General features: G+C 49.9%; 1 protein-coding gene across 3 annotated transcripts in view; it reads left to right on the top strand.

Annotated features, from left to right (window-relative positions):
- Window positions 1-14,216, top strand: part of THADA (THADA armadillo repeat containing) — a 2,999,906-nt gene that overhangs the window by 1,974,316 nt on the left and 1,011,374 nt on the right. The window lies entirely within an intron of this gene.

Raw genomic sequence — 14,216 nt, forward strand, 5'->3', positions numbered from 1 at the left:
GCGTCTGCGGGGCCAAAACTGCTGCTGCTACCGTCGCTCGTCTCTGCCTCTCGTCTCATCCTCCCTAGTTAGAGGAAAGAACCTAGGAGCTTCACGCAGCACGCGATGTACAACTGAATCAAGCCGCACTGCTTACAGCCGCTTCCGACTCAACTAATTTGTGTAACCTGACTTCATCTTCACTTCACCAACAGCGCCAACTCTATGGCCTGCACCGGCGAGGGCTTTTTAAGCTTATCTGTCTAACTCGGGTGTGGGTCATCTGCATTAATGAGCTGACCATTACTACCACATTGTGCCTCTTCTGCCCCCTTCCTCGTCCCAGTACCTAGGGAATGATCTGACTTGAAGTCCTTAATGGAAAAATGTGGTTTTCTTATGTCTGTTGTTGTATTTCTAAACCGCAGTTGGTTCCAGTACCCAGTCATGTTACCGAAAACAAAACATTTCACTGAAGACCATAATACCGAAAAACAATGAAAATATTAAATACATATAAATAGGGTACTGGGGTAAGGGGTTAAAATGGGTCGGGTTGGGTGGCATTGTAAGGATTAAAAAACTGGGGGTTTGGGGTCGAACCCCCCCAAAAAATACCAAAAAATTAAAGAATCTGTGTTTTTGGGTATTTTGGTTGTGATTAAATGTACCACTGAATTTTCCATCTGATAAATGACATATAACAGTTGGTTCCTTATAAGACTCTTTAAAGGAACATCATAAGAATTAGTAATTATCCTTGATTGTACTGGGAAAGACAATTCTCTTATACTGGTGTTACTGACACATTTCCTTTCACTGCTCCTTTGGGTTTAAGGGCAGTTTTCAGCTTTACAGGTCTCACAGATTTTAAAGTGTTTTGATGTCTCCCCATACCTAGAAGTGTATGATTGAGTTCACCCTTATTTGTATGTGTATCTGGTGGAATAGCAATATGGTTGTCACAACAAGCCATTACATACTTTGTCATTGCGGAGCCATCCTCTTTAGAGGTGGACAAATACTGTCTCTCATCCCACGATGTCCTCTGATTCCCCCTGTGCCTCTTCTCCTCCCAAGTGATCCTCCCGCAGAACACTGTTCATAAAGTCAGGATCGGAAAGAGTCTTCCATTCCCTGGCCACCTGTGAGGAGACTTTAGGCAGGGAATTAGTGAGGAATCTGTAAGATTAATCACAGTCATCTGCGCATTGGTGGATGTGGCTGTTGTGTTGAGCGAAAAAGGTTTCCAGGCGGTTCCATGTAAAGATTGATGATCATGGGAGTGAGGATGAATTCTTGCAGGACTCCACAGGAGATGGGTAGAGTTGGCAATTAGAGGAATCCATTTGTACAAACTGGAGTCAATTAGCAAGGTATGATTTGAACTAGGTAAGTGTGATCTCGCTGATCCCCATACGGCAATGTAGATTGTCTGGTGGTCTACTGTGTCACATGCTGCTTAGAGGTCAAGGAGAACCAGGAGGCAAGGATGGCCATCATCAAGCATTTTAAGGGCATCGTCGGATCAGCTGTGCTGCATCGGAGTCTGAAGCCATATTGATACGACTGAAAGGCTTTGTTGACTTCGATATGTTGCTTGGCGTTGTTTGGCTACTGTTTTCAGAAGGGGTTTGCTTAGGAAGGGAAGATGGGTGGTGGGGCCGTAGTTGCTGAGGGTGTCGGGGCTCCGTTTTGGATTTCTTGAGGAGCGTGAGCATTTGTCCGGTCTTGCAGGTCGACTGGAAGGTGCCTTGAGTTAGGGGGCTATTGATGATTGTCAAGTAAGGGAGGAGTGCTTCAGTCAGACGTGTCATGGTTGGTGTTCAAACCCACACATTCTGTAAAGGTGTGCCCCACATAGTAAGAATCAACTGTATTCTTTTATAGAGTTTTGCAAGTTCTACTCTGCGTTCAACCCCACCATTGCCACTGTGATGAGTAGGATAAGAGTGCAAGAGAGCAGCTTTAGCAGCATCAAAAACATATAATGGAGGCCGCCTCACTTCAACCATCTGATTTCCATTGCACCACGATTGTTACCGCTGATGCCAGTGCCTGCTGGCTTAGACAGTTCTCTCTCCCAAAGAGAAGAGAATGAGAGGTGAGTGTTGCATATGCCTTTAGGGTCTTAAAGCCTACCAAGACACAATAGTTGGTTATTGAGAAGGAGACACAGACTGCTGCCCCGGCCGTTGAGAGGTTCAGGCAGTACCTGTGGGGTGAGGAGCACTTTGTCCCTTTAGACCTACCATAAACCCTTGGTGGGATTCCTATTAAAGCTGAGCGTGGGCAAGTTTACCTGAGTAGTTGGATTGGGATCCTGGCATGTTCCAGGGGTCGGATTTTGTGCAGGGTGAAGCCTCTCCTCTGATTACTCCAGAATGGGCAGCTGCGACCAGAGTCACCTCAGTTGCAGAAGGAATGAGTGAGGAGAAGGCAAATTGCCACGCCCTATCACTGGTCTGGCTCCATTCACCCCTACCATAGTTGTTTCGCTGAAAGGAGTGAGGTAGTGTATCCTGACAAGTTGCTTTGTCAGGCAGTCACTTCTTAGTCCATGTTCTGAGTATTCTAAAGTTGTATGTTCTGGCCGGTGGCTCTCCCCAGAGTTCCTGCTTGGTCAGTTAATCCTGGAAACTTGTGGGCAGAGAGACGTGACCTATTCTTGGGAGAATCAACTTCTTTGGAATCACACCTAGGCTCCCGTGTGTTCCTTATAGCAGCACATAACAAGAACCGACCAGATTCGTCCTGTAGGCTGTTTGTGTGCTTTATAAATATAAAAAATAAAAATAAATAAAATAAAGGAAGAAAGCCCCAATTATCAAATCCACTCCTATACTACGTTTTCCCCTTGGTAGATGGGCTCAATATTTATTTTACTTCTACATATTAGATGTTTACAAATCCCATGCCCTGAACAGTTGGGAAATCTCTCGGAATTGTTCATAATCCCTTCAAGCTCCCTTAAGGAGTAAATTTAAAGATAACCAAATGACTGCTTACTTTCTACACCCACCCCTGCAGGTAAGCGGTGTACCAGTTACTTCTACTTGTACGTTTACAAAAAATAGGAACCCACTGACACACGAGAGCCTCCTCCTTTCTTTCTCCCAAAAAACTCCATGTATATGTTCTGATCAGTGGTGCGAGCAGAGCAGTGCCACAGGAGGCAAATACCTCTGTAATGAGGGAAATTAATTGTGTTCTCCCTAAAAAGTCATTGTAATCCCAAATGTAAAAATGAGAAATATAAGGCTCGCCAAAATGTTATCTGTTGCCCCGCTTACACCTCTTGGCTTCTTGGTTGAGTTATAACACATACTTTCTACCGAGGAAAACCAGGCATTGATGTGCGACTTGTAAGCATTTCTCTGGCGTTAACCAAAATGGTAACTGCAGATTTATTTGGGACAGAAGTGGATTAGTGAACCACACAGGTTCCAGGCTGTTTATCAAACTGCTGATTTAGAACACTTACCATTGGTGAAAAAGGCGTGAAAATAAAATACTGCTCCTCCAGGTGTCTCCAGGTCAGAATGATCTGAGCTCGCAGAGGTGACTCACATCAGAAAGGCCACGTAACCGCTTTGGATTTTCTTTCACTAAATGAAGGGCACTCACTGGAACACCTTACTCCTGCGTGGCGCCTAAGGTGATGCCAGCATTGTTGATGCTTGTATGCTGATCTCAAACTGAGAGACAGTAACCAGGTCATGAGAAAACGTACCATGGCCAGCGAGTACTTCAAAAGGCACACAAATGCTTGACCTAGGATTGGTAAAATGGAACAAACTGGTTTCATATGAGGACTAAATTGTAACCTGTTAGGTCCTTTAGCATTTTGTAGTAGCCAGTCACAGTGCCGTAGCCCAATAGGATGCTGGTATTGAGATTGGAACATGTTTTCAGCTATTCCCTACGCCAGTGGACTGAAGAGGGACCAGATTTCCCACCCCACAAAAAAAGAAAGCTTACACTTTACATTTTCACTATAATTTTTTTTTTACAGTGCGGATATGATATGGCATTTATAACGCGCCTATACACAAGTGTTTCAAAGCGCGGCGAGGCAAGGGAGGGGGAACAGAGGAAAGACAGACTATGATTTTACTGGGCCAGGTGACATTGTGATCGCGCAAGTGCAGGGGAGATGGGAAAGGGAAAGTGCGGGGGGCAGGGGGCAGTGGTACAATACATAGGATCAGCAGTAAAAATAAATAAAACAGTAGGTAAAAGTGTGGCCAGCTAGTGGCAAGTACAGGGGTAAGTGCAGACATCGAGTGTCCAGAGCTGGTGGGGACTGAAGGGATACAGAAACGGCCCCCAAGTGCAGGTGTTTGCCCAGGAGGCAGTGCAGGAGTGCAGCTGGTAGGGGAGGGGACCTGGGCCCGAGATCAGAGGGTAGCCAGGTGACCAGTGCAGTTTCAGTCAGGGGTTAAGCAGGGGAGAGGAGGGGAGAAAGCAGAAGCAAAGAGGAAGATCTTGAGGTGCTTCCTGAACCGGAGATTGTTCTCAAGTTTCAGGGAGGCTGTTTCAGAGGGAGGCCCCAGCCGAAGAAAGGGATCTACCACCAACTGCTTGGAGAAGCGACTGAGCCCGAGGGAGTTGAGGGTGGATGAACAAAGAGCTCGAGAAGGAAGATATTTAGATATTTAGGAAGGAATATTTGAAACTTGTGTATAGGCACGTTATAAATGCCATATTATATCAGGAGAGAGTTGAAGGTATTGAGGCTTCAAGTCCCAGAAGGCCTTGTGGACAATGCAGAGGGTTTTGAACTTAATCCTCGCCACCACTGGAAGCCAGTGCAGAGATTTCAGTCCTGGAGAGATACGATCCCTGGGCTTGAGGCCAAGGACAAGTCCAGCAGTCCTGTTTTGGTTCAGTTGCAGAGGCCGGAGAGTCGAAGCAGGCAGATTTAGAAAGAGGCTGTTGCAGTACTCCAGCCTAGAGAGAACCAGAGCTCTGGAGACAGTGAGCTTCTGGGGGAAGGAGAGGAAAGAAAGAATACCTCTGAGGAGGTGCAGCTGGTAGTGTGACTTCTTATCAGATTAGAGGGGGTGGAGTTCTGTGTAACTGCAAAGGGAGGTAGAGATGTGGCACAAGCAGTAGACACTGTGTTTCACTGTGGGTAATGTTTTTTGTTTGCTACTCACTTTTAGTCGAAGGAAATACAAATAATTCCATGATGAACTAGAACGATCGATTTCGTAGTCTCCTAATCCGTGGTGCCTGAAGGATTTGGGGACAGAGCTGCATGGGCATGATAAAAATGATAAAACCTCAAATGGCAAGTGGAACATGTCACCAGACACCATTTTTTGCCACTGCCTCGTGCAATATCCCACTTTGCAATTTGCCACTCCTATAGAGAAATAACAGATATGCATTTTAAAACCGTAATCTTAATTTTCACCACTCAGCACATATATGTAATCTGACCATTTGCTGTTAATCTCGGTTCCCTAAGCCCTTTTTCCAGTTTCACTTCTGAAATGAATGGTCCTTTTGGGGAATTCATGCAGTGCACGTCTAAATATCCCACACTTTTATTTTTATGCCTATTTCTAGGCGTGTCGCTTTAGTAGCAGCCAGATGGGGAAAATATATTGGTATTGGACACATAGAAGTGAATACATGCCCACCTTAGTAATGTCATTATTCCACCGTTTTCTGTGCTGCTGTGGTTGTGACTTGCTGAAAGGTGAACATTCTGCGTGTTTCTTAGATTATAATTCAAATTGGTTATTATAACGCGCTTAATACCCAGAGGTTTCTACGCGGGACCCTGGGATCGAACCTGTGTTGCTCCATGTCGAATTGTTGCCCCTGAGCCATCCTTCCGAGACAAGTGTGTTGTTGCCTGTGCTGTAAATGTAATGTATAAGAGTCAAAGTTCTCCAGCATGGCGTCTGGCATGGATTCACATGCTCATGAATATTCCCCTTCGTCAGGCTGGGAATCCTCGGTAAAGAAAAAAATCAGTTTGTTTTGTTTCTGAACTGTCTTTCTCCTAATAACCAATCACTGGTCTCTGGGTCATACTGCCCCCAGCCAATGACTGCCCTCTACCTAAGCCCCTCCTCTGGCAGCCATCTTCAGATTTTTACTGCACGTTCAAGTGTTGGGAGTCCTCGTGCTATAGCACTCGAGCTTTTACTGCGTATTGCGATTTTTCAAAGAGTTTAATCTCATTTTTTCAGTCAATCGAGCCGCAAGTTCCACCGTTTCTACTTCCGATCAACGGGGACCCGTTTCAGGATTTTCTACACCCCTCAGTTCTCGTCGAGTTTCACTTCTTGGAGGATTCCGGAAGATCTTTGAGGCCTACCCCGCGTGGACATGGCCCAGGACAAAGGAAACACAACGCCCAGATCCAAGCTGTTCAGGAGCTGCCCTGGATGCGGATTGCAGAATGTCTTCAAGGAGGATGAGCATTCCAGATGCCTCTGCTGCCTTCACGAAGACAAAACGCAGGTGGAGAAGGACTCTGCGTTTTGCAAGAACATGTCGGAATGGACTATGAACGATCCGCGTATCCGCCTCACCAACTGGCTGGAAGGGATGAGCCCAGCAGTAGGTGAGAAGAAGAAGTCCGAGCGGTCTTGGCTCACCAAAAGGCAGAGCACTGCGAGTCCAGGGGCACCGGGAGCGCCGATCGGTCGGGCTCCTCGGTTGCCAGGCAGGGTGCACTTTCACTGATGCCATTAACCACGAGCCAACGCTCTGGCTTGGGGAAGAGGAAATCGGAGAACCCGAGTAAGCTTCGGGAGAAGCCCCGGTCGATCCCGAAGGAGACAGCCGAGGGGGAGCGAGGCGGTGACCCTCCCCCCCCAAGGTGAAGGCCTCAAGCGTGCCCAAAGTCACGAAGGCCCTGATTCACCTGGCTAAGGCCTCTATCGAGGGAGTCGTGGCGGCCCTGATGAAGTCTGTGGAGGTGACCTCGGGGCCTAGAGTTTCCCTGCCACCGCAGAGGGAATCCTCTTTTCAGCCCATCAATAAGACCCCTGTGAAACCCCGGGTGGAATAAGAGGGGGTGGGGGCCAGTGGCCATCACGGACACAGATACAGCCTCGGAAGAGGAGCTGCCTGGAGTCGTGAAAATCCTGAACAATAAATTTGAGGAGGTCTGGTCCCATGGGAGGGATCCCGATGAGGTGGACGAGACGAAGAAAGCGACGGTGGTGCCGATGAGGAGCCCGTGGAGGTGGAGGATTCCACTCCCCAACCGTCGCGCCCGTCGCAGCCGGTACCTGGGCCACAAGACAACTCGGGAGCAATCTTTATGGCGATCCAGGCCTTGTGTACGGAGATAAGGACAAGGTTGCCCTTACCCCCAACGGACGATCCAGCGGAGCCTGGACCGTCGGGAAACCCTCCAAAGAAGCAGAGGAGAATTCATCCCCCCCGCCCTTCCTGCCTTCACAGCCTTCGCAGCTTTCATCTCCTCCTGATCCGAGGGATGACACGGGAACAGAGACAGCCATGACTGGGATGGATGACAACGGTGGTGACGATGGGATGGGCCTTCCATCACCACCTCCTCAGGCCTCCCCGCCCGATGAAATTGGCTCCTTCCACGCCATGATCGCCAGGGCATCCCAGCTCTTCCAGCTCTGCCCCGAGGAACAGAAGAAGGAAGATTTCCTCTATCAACGGCTTGAGGCCAAGAGGAAGACGGTCCTCTCGGTTCCATTATTTGACAACATCTGGGACGAGGGGCTGTCGCTCCTGAAGGACCAGTCCACGACTCCTGCCAAGAGAGACCGGTACGAGAAGAAGTACCGGGTCCGGGATTCTGCCCCCATGTGCCTTAGGACGCAGCCGACCCCGGATCTAGTCGTCTCTGCGGCGGCCAAGAAGAAAGCGGCGGGGGCGACGGCTTCAACTTCTATCTCCCCGCCAGACGGCGAGGGGAAGAAACTGTACGCCATGGGACGGCGGGTCATCTCGTCGGCGGCGACGACGATCAAAGCGGCCAACGCCCTTGCGATTGTGGCCCGCTACGAAAGGGAGCTGTGGTTTAAAATCGCTGGACTTCCTCCCGGACGACAAAAGGGCTGAGGCCCTGGAGATCCTACAGGAAGACTAGGTGGCATCGGACCACGCCATAACGGTGGCCACTGACATTGCTGACACCGGTTTTCGCCAGATAGGCAACAGTGTTTGCCTTCGCCGGAGTGGTTGGCTCAAGGAAACCAATTTCCGCCAAGAGGTGCAGCCCAGAGTTCTGGACATGCCTTTCGACGGGAACCACCTGTTTGGCAAGACAGTGAACGAGTCACTGCAGGCCATCAAGGCTGACACTGAGACGGCTCGGACCTTGGGTGTTCTACAACAACAACGGCCGCCCTTTCGGAACTTCCGGAGGCAAGCAAGGTGCCTCCAAAGGATTCGGCGGCGGCTCCTCGACGTACCGCCAGGCGGCCCGCTCCTCGTTGCAGAAGGCCTAAAGAGGACGCAGCAAGTCACGAGGATCTCGTCGTCGTCGCCAAGGAGGGCAAGGCTGCTGCCAAGCAGGACTGAACCAGCCGTAGCGTCGGTCCCCCACCTGAGCATCCCGGTGGTAGGCCGGCTGGCGAAGTTCGTCAGCGTGTGGGAGTCCATCTCCACTGACCGTTGGGTGCTGGATGCCCTGGCCCGCGGGCACACTCGAGTTTCTAAAGAAGTGCCCCCGCATTCCACTCGTGGCCAGGAAGGAAAACCACGTCCCTCAAATGCTGCTGGAAGTTAGGGAGATGCTGAAGAAAGGAGCCATCGAGCTCGTCCCGAAGAGGCTCCGGGGCTCCGGAGTGTACTCACGATACTTCCTCGTAAGAAAGCAGACCGGTGGCTGGCGACCCATCCTGGACCTTCGTCGTCTAAACAAGTACATCAAGTCCCAGAAGTTGCGGATGGTCACGCTCCAGCATATGCTGGGACAGCTGGAGGAAGGCGACTTCCTATCGTCGCTGGACTTGGAGGATGCCTACTTTCACATCCCCATTATAAAAGGACATCGAAGGTCCCTGAGATTCGTAATCCAAGGGCGACACTATCAGTTCAAGGCCCTTCCCTTCGGATTGAAGTCGGCGCCCAGGGTATTCACCAAGTGCCTAGCACCAGTGGCGGCGCGCCTGCGCCTGCAGGGGATTCACGTCTACCCCTAACTGAACGTTTGGTACATCCGAGCAAAGACCAGAGAACTCGCCGTCGTGCACACAGCGAAGACTGTCCAACTGCTCACGGATCTGGGATTCTCGATCAACTTCGCAAAATCCCACTTGGTGCCGTTGCAAGTCACCCTGTTCCTGGGAGTCAGACTCGACATAGTGGCGCGATTGGCTTCTCCGTCGGAGGAAAGGACGAAGGCTATCCTGGGCAAGGTGCAACGGCTGTCGACCATGGACGTGGCCAGGGTGAGGTCCATCAAGTCTCTGTTCGGCATGATGTCCTTGTGCATCTACCTCGTGCGCCTGTGCAGGTTGCGGATGCGTCCACTGGAAGAGTTCCTCGACTCCTGTTGGATGCAGGCGGCGGGCAGCTTCGAAGACAGGATCTCGCTCAACGAGCCCTTCCGCCAAGCGATCCGGTGGTGGGGCACCCGCACGCATCTGGCAGCGGGTATGGACTTCCAGACCCCGGCACATCAGGAGACGGTGACGACGGACGCCTCCCTGGAGCGATGGGGAGCGCACACCGGAGATCTCCACGCAAGAGGCCTTCGGCTCTAGGAAGAGAGGTCACTACACATCAATGTCCTGGAGCTCCGAGCCGTATTCTGGGCCCTCAGGTCGTTCCTTCCATCCCTCTAGGGCAAGGTGGTAAGGATCTTCACCGACAACACCACCACGATGTTCTATATCCAGAAGCAGAAAGGCAGTAGATCCCCAGCCCTATCCAAGGAAGCCCAGGATCTGTGGCACTGGGCCGTCGCCCAAGGTATGTTTCTGGTACCCTTCCATCTGGCAGGAATAAAGAACACCTTTGCCGACTCGCTCAGCAGGGAGCTGCGCTCGTGCCACAAGTGGGGACTGCGTAAGGATTAAGTGGATCTACTTTTCCAACGATGGGGCAATCCCCAGATCGACCTATTCGCAACGGCGATGAACGCCAAGTGCCGGAGGTTCGCCAGCAGGTTTCCCCAGCCGGGGAGCATGGGCGATGCCTTCTTATTCCCCTGGGACGGCCTGTTCCTGTATGCGTTTCCACCGTTGCTGCTGCGACTCATCAACCAACTCAGATGGTCCCGGTGCAGGATGATCCTCATCGCACCGGCGTGGCCGAGGCAGATCTGGTTCCCAGACCTTCTGGACATGTCAGCGTCCCCCCCCAGTTAAACTGCCGACGGACGCGGTTCTCCTCGACAGAGAAGGAGGTGCCATCCTTCACCACGACCCCGGGTCGCTGAACCTGCAGGCCTGGCTCCTGCAGCACTAGAGTTTGGAGGGTACGATATCCCGGCGGACTGCAAGGAGGTGCTTGCAAAGGCCAGGGCGTCCTCATCTCTCAAGTGCTATGGACACAAATGGAAGTGGTTCTCTGTCTGGTGCCGTGCACAGAAGATTAACCCTCTTCGGATTACGGCCCCTCAAGTGCTGCCGTAGCTACTGTCACTGGCCAAGGCGGGGCTAGCTCATGCCTCCATCAAGATACACCTAGCGGTAATTTCCCGCTACACCAGAACTCCAGGGTGATCATCTCTGTGGTCTCATCGCCTGGTGAAGGAGTTTATGAAGGGACTGTTCCGATCATTTCCGCCGGTGAAGGCTCCGGCCCCGGCGTGGGAGCTCAACGTGGTGCTGAGCAGGCTCAGGGGGCCGCCATTTGAGCCTCTGCATTCGGCACCGTTGAAGTTCATATCGTGGAAGACAGCGTTTCCTGTAGCATCACCTCCGCACGACGAGTGGGAGAGATCCAGGCCCTCTCCTGCAAACCACCCTACCTGACATTCCACGAGACGATGGTGGTGCTGAGGACACACCCCTCCTTCATGCCCAAGGTGCTGTCTGACTTCCATCTCAACAAGCCCTTGGTGTTACCTGTTTTCTTCCCGTCGCCTTTGTCGCCGGCCGAGAGGACTTTGCACTCGCTGGATGTGGCTAGAGCGCTGAAGTTCTACGTGGACCGCACAAAGAGTTTTCGGAAGACATCACACCTGTTTGTGAACTTTGGACCTGTGAACCAAGGGAAGGCCCTCTCGAAGGCTTCCATTTCCAGATGGCTCTCCGGCTGCATCATGTACTGTCACGGGTTGGCAAACCGACAGTTGCCCGGCTGTCCGAGAGCCCATTCCACCAGAGCGATCGCTGCTACCACGGCGTTCCTGTCTGGTGTGCCCTTGCTGGACATCTGCAGGGATGCTACGTGGAGGTCGACGCACACCTTCACAAGATTCTACTGCGTCGACTGGGATTCCAGGGAGGAGTCCAGAGTCAGCCTGGCAGTGCTGCGCAACTTGTTCGCCTGAAGGTTGGCCTGGTGAGGGGGTAAGAGATGCTTAATGTTGAGTTGATGTAAATGCTTAATGTTGAGCCTTGCCACCTCCCGTGATTTTGCATGTGTGTACTGCTATGTATTCTTGTATTCATGAGCATGTGAATCCATGCCAGACCCCATGCTGGAGAAGGAACAAGTTACTTACCTGTAACTGTTGTTCTCCAGCATGGGTCTGGCATGGATTCACATGCGAACCCTCCCTCCTAACCCTCTGCGGCTCTTCTCTTGGTCCTACTGCCACTTTAAGTGCTACCAAATCTGAAGATGGCTGCCAGAGGAGGGGCTTAGGTAGAGGGCAGTCATTGGCTGGGTGCAGTATTACCCAGAGACCAGTGATTGGTTATTAGGAGAAAGACAGTTCAGAAACAAAACAAACTGATTTTTTTCTTTACCGAGGATTCCCAGCCTGACGACGGGGAATATTCATGAGCATGTGAATCCATGCTAGACCCATGCTGGAGAACAACATTTACAGGTAAGTAACTTGTTCCTAGTCCGATGCTTGACTGAACAGTCTTTGCTCTCCTTTTTAGTTTCGGAAATTATTTGATGCTTTAGTGCTGCCTAGGAGCCCAACCTAGCATTGAAATAAAGATAAGAGGAAGACGATGGAATATGAGGATGGGGACACATTGTGTGGGTGTTTGTTTTATTTTTACCCATCCGCAGACTGCCCATCAGGCCCCTAATGCCATTCCCACCCATTATCTGCATTTCCCTCCCAAAACACACCCTCCTGGGATCTCTTTTTGCTAGCCATATCTTGCAGTACAGTCGAACTTTGTGTTGGATAGGGCCAGCCAATGTTATGTTTGCGGTCGTCTCAGTGTGGATGGTTTAATTGCCGTTGTAAATGAGCTCCTGATTTAATAAATGTTTCTTAGCCAAGTGAGTCTTCAACCACTTGATTTAGAACATGCATGTCCTCGCATCTATTCCTCGCACTGAAGTCATGTTAAAATGAGCATTCACAGAACCAACAGTTTTGGCTTGCATATATTTATTAGGTAGCCATTGAATCATATTCCCAGGTACTTACCCCATTGTATAGCTGTTGACATTTTATGGCCAGGTAGTACCAATATGACAACGCCTTGCAAATGCCAATCCAATGCCTGCACAAAAGCGAACCTGTTCGCTTTGTCGGTTGTTTTGTTTGTGTGTGTTCTTGTCTAGCACTGCTATCACTTGTAATGGTGTGACTTTTTTGCTGGCTGCCCTTTGGTCTTGGCAGATGATTATTTCGTGCATTTTAGGCTGCACTTGACATATGACCGCCAAACCCTATTCGATCGGCCAGTGCTTGCTCTCTCTCCGATTCCACATGACCTTCCACCTTTTCTTTGGGCCTTACATTGTTCGTGGCTGGTGAGGGATAACGCCCCCCTGCCTGCATTGAGAGACGGTGAGCGAGCATAGAATTACAAGGCTGCTGCCACTGGAGGGCATTCAAGGGTTTGAATCCCCGGAGGACATCACTCATGGGTTGTTTTCTTACTTTTGTACCATGACGCGACTAGAAGTCATTCTTAATTTGGGTGTGGCAATAAGTCATTTTGTTCATTTGATAAGAAAGGGATATGTTTTCTGTTCTTATCTTTTTGACATGATTTTGCTCTGCGGGACTGGGCCTTGATGGCTCCGTTTCAGCTGAAGTGGAATTTTCCGTTTTGTGGGAGTGGCGTTAAGGTTGCTCTGACCGGGCTGAAATCAGGTTGCATCAAATGCTACAAGGACGAATGGATGTCTCCCATGTATTCATTACCGCCTATCGAGACGAGAGGCACGTTAAGCTTACCCGAGGTCTCCTAGTGCAATTGACATTAGTTTTTCAAATGATCCTATTGTATTGAGTTGTGAGATTAGAAGGCTAAGCCATACGTGTTTATCAGAATGAGCAAATTATAAGGATTTTTGGGCATTTGTAATCCACTCGTTAGGCACTTGTTCATTGTGAAGATGCTGCACTAAATACTCATTTCACTGTAAACGCTAACAGTGACTCGGTTGATTGGCTATTTTTAGGACTTTAACACCCACTGCTTTAAAACATATTCAGACCCGGAAGCACACGACAATATCCTATATTTGCAGGACAGGCGTGCTGTGTAGAGGACCTGTTTCTGTCATTGCCACAGCTACTCTTTTTCCTGGCTTTAGGATCCTATGCCGTGGTAACAACGTGCTAGGACCTGCGTTCTTATGTCGTGACCCGGGCTATGGCCAAGGGTGGATTTGGAACCAAAAGAGGCCCTGGAAATCATTTTGGAAGTGGCCCCATATTACACATTTTTAGCAAGCCCAACCATTTTCCTAAGAGGCCCAGAGTGCAGAGGCCTACTGGGAAATCTCCAGAGTTCCTTATAGTCCCATTCCACCCCTGGCTATGGCTTTCACCTGAATGGGATCTGCCAGGCTCTTGCAACGGTCTGCAACCGGGGGTTATAAATGCAGAATTATTCATAATACTTCGCCATCAAATGTATGCAAAAGTAACTTTTTAATGAGTTTTCATTTGGTTCAGAGTATGGATAAAAAGAGAGAGGAAGTGAGCTATTTCTGAGCAATGTTTTTTTGAAACAAAGGTAATTTTTGGGACACCTGTGGTTGCGTGTGTGGAATTTAAAAATAGAACATTTTATTAATGAATGTATAAAATCATATTCACTACTCAGCCCAGTGTGTGCATGTGTATGAGCTATTTTGAATAGGATTAGTATTTAAGATGCATTGGACACCACATCAGTATATAG

Source organism: Ambystoma mexicanum, chromosome 4q (assembly GCF_040938575.1).
Source record: "Ambystoma mexicanum isolate Mex_15411 chromosome 4q, UKY_AmexF1_1, whole genome shotgun sequence".
In the NCBI taxonomy this organism is placed as follows: Eukaryota; Metazoa; Chordata; class Amphibia; order Caudata; family Ambystomatidae; genus Ambystoma; species Ambystoma mexicanum.